The 6924-nt window shown below is 34.5% G+C and overlaps 1 long non-coding RNA gene across 1 annotated transcript; it reads left to right on the top strand.

The window, feature by feature from the left end:
* The first annotated feature begins 3820 nt into the window (after positions 1–3820).
* On the top strand, positions 3821–5396 carry LOC114411596. The gene is made up of 3 exons (XR_003666495.1): positions 3821–3932; positions 4503–4722; positions 4849–5396. It is a non-coding gene; the product is annotated as an uncharacterized LOC114411596 (long non-coding RNA).
* Positions 5397–6924: the final 1528 nt, after the last annotated feature.

Genomic DNA, 6924 nt, shown 5'->3' with positions numbered 1-6924 from the left:
ATAGTTTGCTCTAAACTTTGAATTTTGAAACATGTTTGTTGGTGCATGTTGTTGCTCAATAACTCATGACTTCTCTTTTTTCCAGGATAGTCAAGGTGAGGCTTGCCACTTCTTTAGAAAAGTAAGTCTTTTGCAGAATGGTGTTGATCTTTTCTTGATTGTTATAGATTGTGAGAGACTACATTTCATCTTCATGGTTGCCTTTCTTTTGCAAATAGACTCGTTAGATTAAGATAGCTTCACTAAGCCATGTGCATCAGTAAACTATTACATGACATAGATCTTCATAATTCTTGGTCTGTGCTTCTCGACTGTGTAGAAATGTTTGTCTTCACTTGTTTCCTTCAACATTGCATCTTTTTATGATCCTTGTCATGTGTAGCGTCTGGTATCTACCCCTTGACTTAAACTACCTTCATAATCATGCTTCTAGTCATGTACTACTTTTGATATTTGGGCTTTGACATAGAAATCCTAATTGCCCTTATGCTTCTGATGTTGGATATGCTTCATATTCGAGAATCAAGGTCGTAGGTTGTTCGCTGGTCAGTAAGTGTACCGATTCGCACAAGTAGTATAAAATGGATCGAGTATTATATCCTCAGGGAATTTGTTTCACCTAGACCATGTACATTCAGTATGTAAACACTCATGGATTTAAATAAGGCAAATGTTGAGTTCTTAACTAGAAATTCTATTTGAACATAAACTAAATATCTAAAGCTATAGAAAGTGAAAACTATCAAGTTTAGAGCGTTAGGGAGTATTCTACTGAATTTCTCTTGATATCTAAAATGTGTTTTTCTCTATTTAACGTTATCCTAGTGTTCTTATGCTGAGAAACTACTCAAACCATGATTCTTCAGATGAATGAGCCTAACTCTCTTTAGATTTCGTCCTTGATCCCTCAATAAACTTGTTCTAAAAGAGTTGCACTAAGCCTACAACATAAAATGGACTAGATCATCACACTCCATTCCTAGACATACAGATTTCTAGCTTGCACTATCAAGTTCTAAGGTTTTAAAGCATTTCCCAAAACTAAAAAGCCTAACTACACATACAAATGGGTGATCAATCCATAAGCATGTAAAATAAGTATAGATAGAAACAATGAACACAAAAAAATAACATTAAATAGATAGTGAGAATATTACATCAAGATTGTTCAGTAGAACTCCCCAACAAAGAAGCTTAGCCTTCTATTACAAGCAAAGCTTCAAAACTAAGAAAGAAACTATTTTTGGTGAAACAAATTGGAAGAAGATGGTGGAGGATGTCTCCTCCAGCCTATAAACCCTAAATCTCTTCTTTTCCTGAACTAAGCTCTCTCTATTGCTCCAAACTTGTCTCCCTTTCTCGAAACTCCGCCAACCTCAGTGTTTTAAAGGCTCTTGGACTCTTCAGCTTCCGAAGGCTCGCATAGTGAGCATGGCTCGCTAAGCGAGAGTTAGTGAATTTTCGCTTAGCAAGAGTGGACACGCTAAGCGCGAGAAGAAACAACATCCTCACTGGGCAGGCTGGCTGAGTGCACAGATCTCTGACTTCTACTCTTCTAGGTTTTCCCATCCGCTAAGCGGGCAGGTGATGTGCCATCATTTTCTTCTATTTTCTAAACCCTTTTTGCACCATTTTAATTACTGATTGGTCTTAATTGTCAATTAATCAGGCAGTTTTATTATTTGGGCTCATTTAGCTAATTTGATGTTTTTAATCTAATTTCAGGAATTAATGAAACATTGGGCTTAACCCGGATTTTGGTTATGGACTTGAAGAGGGCAAATAAAGCAGCGCTTACCTTAGTTAATTTCTAATTAGGAAATTTCGCAATTTTATTTTATGTTGTTAAGTGTTTATTTCATTTTGGGCCAGAGTATTGTAATAGGGCCCAATGACTTTGAGTGACTCTTTTTAAATAGCAGCCTTGGGATTCGTGCAAGGCATTATGTTATGCTATTTTCATTATTCAGAGCTTTGGTTTTAGGTTTTCACGTTTTTCTGTTCCCTTGTTACAATTTTCATTCTTAATGCAAATTTCCGTTTTCTGCTTCTAATTACGAGTTCATTCGTGCTTTTTCTTCTACTTTCATTTACGTTTCTGTTCATTTACGTTTCTGTTCATTTATGTTTCTGTTTCATGTTTCATTTGCGTTTTCTGTTTGAATCCAAGAAGGCTAGATTTTCTGGTGTTGTTTCCTTTTGAGGACGAAGCCCAACTCTCTTTGAGGTTTCGCTTGTAATGTGGTTTCCTGGCAGTTTTCCCTTCATCAGTTATCCCAATTTAGTGAATATTAATCAGTGCACGCTTCCTGTTCGATTAATTGCCTCTGAGCCTAACTTGCGTTCATGCTTAATGGACGAAGGGCTAACTGGTGTATGTGGTGCCTAATCACGTATTGAAAACCCTAAGTTGATTTTCGCTTAGTAAATTGAAATAGGGTTGGATTAAGTGGTTGACTGTTAGGGACGAATTCTCCATAACCCAGGATAAGAGAATGGCTTCTGAATCAAAGGAAACAACCCATTTTTAATATTAGTAATTTTGTATTCCAGTTTACTTGTTCTGCTCTTTAATCACAAAACAAACAAACCCCCCCCCCCCCCCCAATCGTTACTGTTATTGCAAGTATATTATGAACATTTGGTTTGTCACTGCTCGTTGGGAAACAACCTAGAATCACTTCCTAGTTACTGCATTTTCATGTTTATTTGATTCGGGTACGGCCTCGATCAGCAGGATGTCTCACTAAGCGGATGCATCTCGCTGAGCGGATACACTTCGCTAAGCGAGTCATTAGCTACTTTAACCTTCTCTTCTTTGGCCTTAAACTGAGTTGGATTCAACATTAGGTCACAAAATTGGAGTTTCTAACCTATAAAATCACATAATAAATAAAATATGTACAATTCCTACAAAAAGAACCATAAATAGGAGGCGCAACGCTATTTCTTTGCAAATATTCAATACCAAACTAACTCATGAATAGCAACTAGCATAGGCTAATGCTTCACAACTTTTCATCTTGCTTCTTGATAAGTCTTATTTCTTTGAAAGCACTTCAAGCCAAAATGTTAGTAGCAAAAGTATAAAGGACTTAAAATTTGTTTCTTTAAAGTTTGTTTCATTAAAACATGAATATCATAAAAGGGTTATGCTTCAACAATATGTTTGATTCCTTGTCTGACCAGTTCGATTGACCAAGTTGAGTTGGGTTTTAAAATTGTTATAAATGTTCTTAATTAATATTAAATGCTCTTAATATATAGCAATTCTATAAATGCTCTTAATGACCTATTAAATAAGAAGATAAATGTTTTTAGATGCACCGTCTTTTACTTGAAACTCCCCTTGGTCTATTTTCTTTTACATTTCAACCAAAAAAAATCATTAGATTATCATTTTACAATATTGATGAAGCATTAACCATTCTTTAAATCCTTAACCATTTATTGTGGAGCGAGAAAATAAAAAAAAATATATAGAAGAGACATAATCTATTGAATATGAAAGACAAGAGATATATTAGAAAATTGCATAATGTTTTATATAAAAATTTGAAATATTAACTAAGGAGTTGCAACTTAGTTGTTTGACCGATATTCATGAGTTATTCTAAACCAACTACTACTTGAGTTTGATTCTTATGGATTCAAAAACATTAATTACATTTAAAATCATGCACATTTTTTTTTAATTTTGACAACTCAAGTATGATCTAATAATTTATTTATTGTTCTTAGAATTTGAATAATAAATATATTATTTGTTTAAATTGAAATAAAAAAAATAAAATCAAAGGTGGACCACATTTTTACATCTCTCTGACCTCCCCTCCTTTTTTCTTCAAGAATATTCCTCTTTTTCCCTATAAAAAACCTCAAAACTTGGTCTTCATGCTCATTCTTAGCGAGACGACATGAGGAAAACCAAAGTTAGTGACAATTATCACCTCTTTAGCATGTCTATTATTTCAATTTCTTCTGGTTTGATCTTTGGGTTGAGATTCCGTTTGACAAAATTTTGTAGAGAAGAGAAGACAAATGGCATGCATGAAATACAGTCTATACAAATTTTGTGTGAAAGAATAGCTAGAAAGTCATGTCAAATAGTCTATTACCTTAACTTTTTTTGGATCAATATCTGGATCTAAATTAAGACCTAAATCATACATGTGTTTTGTCTATTTTTCAATGATTTTTTGGGTCTTGATTTTGACTCAAAATTGATCCAAAGAAGCTTACGCAATAGGCTATTTGATCCAAAGAAAGTCATCTCAAATAGTCTATTCCTTCCAAACTTTGTCCACATCGCTCGTCACACAGTGGGAGCTTGCTGAAAATTGTCATTTAGTCCTACATTTGGTAGCCATTTTGGCACAATTACGTGATGTCTCTTATTCTTTTGAACTTTTCTATGCCGATTTTTAGTTAAGTTTTAAATAAATATTTTCATAGTTTAAATTTAAATTTTATTTCTTTCTACACTTGATTTTTTTTTGAAGGAATTTTCCGAAAAACTAATTTGGAGAGGAACTTGGAGCACTATCACTGACATTAAAGGAAGAGTGAAGGAGCTTGGAGAGCTTTAAGCAGCAAAAAAGAGCTTAAAAAGCATTGAATTTAGCCCAAGAAATAACCACACAGGTGTCATAAGTCCCCACAACAGTGTGGGTGCTGCTAATGTTAATTGTTATTCATGAGTTATTAGTGTATTGAAAAATTGTAAGAAAATATGCCTCCAATTTATGGTTCTTTTGTGGAAATTGTAAATATTTTCATTCTTGTGTGAATTTATAGATTAGAAACTCCATTTTTGTGATCTAATGTTGAATTCAACTGAGTTTGTAGGCTAAAGAAGAGAAGGTGTAAAAAGTTGCTGATGAACTCGCTTAGCGAGGCAGATTGGCTAAGCGAGCCTCATCTGCTTAGCGAGGCAGCTAGCTTGATTAGCGGATGCAAAACCCTAGAAGAGGATAAGTTAGAGATCAACATGCTCAGTGTGCAGCCAGCCTGCCAAGCGAGGATGTTGTCTCTTCTCGCGCTTAGCGTGACCAAGCTCACTTAGCGGATTTTCACTTACTCTCGCTCAACGAGACATGCTCGCTGAGTGAGCCTTCGTGTGCTGAGAAGTCCAAGAGCCTTTAAAACATTGAGTTGGTGGGAAACCAAAGGTCACCAAGACTAGCCAGCCATTTTGTTACATGAAAACAAAGAGAAGAAGGCAAAGAGGCTGGAGATAAGACATTCTCCCTCATCTTTTTCCATTTTCTTTCACCAAAAATATTCCTTTTCTTGTTGTATGAAGCTTTTCTTGTAATGGAAGGCTAGAACTTCTTGTTGGGGAGTAGTCTACTGAAAAATCTTGATGTAAACTTCTAACTATCTATTTAATGTTATTTTCTGGTGTTTTTTGCTTCTATCTTTATCTATTTTACATGTTTGTGGCTTGATCGCTCATTTGTATGTTTAGTGAGGCCTTTTAGTGTTGGAAAATGCTTTAAAACCATAGAACTTGATAGAGCAAGCTAGAGGCCTATGTATCTAGGAATAGAATGCAATAATCTAGTATGATTTGCACTGTATGCTATTGCAACTCTTTTAGAACGAGTTTGTTGAGGAATCAAGGACAAAAGTTAAGTGAGTTAGGGTCATTCTTGTGAGGAATCATGGTCTGAGTATTTACTCGGTGCAAGAGCGCTAAAATAACGTTGAATAGAGAAAAATCTTTTATACGACAAGGGAAAGTTAAGTAGAAAACTCTTTGACGCTTTTATCTTGATATTTATCGCATCTTTACAACTTTGAGTTTATTTTGTCATCATCTAAGTAGTTTAACACATTGCAGAAAACTTATTCATCATTGAATCTTTATTTTATTTTCAAGTTAAAAAGTGTTTATATACTGAATATACATAATCTAGGTGAAACAAATTCCCTATGGATACGATACTTGGTCTTACCGTTTTATATACTACTTGTGCACATCGGTACACTTGCCGGTAGGCGAACAACTAACATACATTTTCTATGGATTGAGCCATAGTGTTGTGGGCACTCTTGACATGAATTTTCTCTTCTAGTGTGCCTTCCATACCCTTGTGAGCGTACCCACACCGATGTGAGGCATAGGCACACTGGTGTGGGGTGTGTCAGAATTATGTTTAAATATATTTAATTCTATTTTTAATTGGGCTTGGACCTATTCCTTGTTTTTAGGCTTTTAAATAGACCTATTAAGGAGAGAAAAAACATTCTAAATTGAACTCTCTTGTGACAACTTTGGATGTGTAGGGACTTATCTACCATTGTTTCTCTAACAAGGGCTTCTTCCCTTATGGTTCTGAGCAATTCTCTTATCTTGCATTGGAGTTTAATGTAATTAGATCTACTTTTATGTAATTCCTACATTGTTGCTATTTAATAAAATGTTGTTATTGTTCTTCTTCCATTCTTACACCCCACAATGGTATATAATTAGATTTCAATAGCAAAAATCATTATCCAACAAACCAAAAATTAATGACGAAACCATAACCCCATCCATCAGTTAGATTATTTCAATTCATGCAATTCCTAGCCTTCAACATGGAATCAAGACTAAGCCATTTCATGAATATGAACAATTTTTTTTTAATTAAAATAAATAAAAAACTTGCAACATTGAAGAGTTTCAAAATCGAAGGTCAAAACACAAAAATGGGTCATTGTTTCAGTGACTATAGAATAACATGAATGTTTCTTCTTCTTATTCTTCTTATAATCTATGCTACTTGTGTTGTGTGATGTTGTTGTAATTAGTATGCTAGGGTATGTAGCACTTGCATAGTCAATTTCACCAAACAATCTTAATCATTCAGTCCAAAATTGTTGGGCCTAACTGTTTAGGGGAAAAAGGGATAAATACCCATTTTCGTACCTAGAAGT

The sequence above is a fragment of the Glycine soja genome, chromosome 5 (genome assembly GCF_004193775.1).
Source record: "Glycine soja cultivar W05 chromosome 5, ASM419377v2, whole genome shotgun sequence".
Classification (NCBI taxonomy): domain Eukaryota; kingdom Viridiplantae; phylum Streptophyta; class Magnoliopsida; order Fabales; family Fabaceae; genus Glycine; species Glycine soja.
The sequence above is the reverse complement of the archived record's forward strand: the minus strand, read 5'-3'. Positions and strand labels throughout refer to the sequence as shown.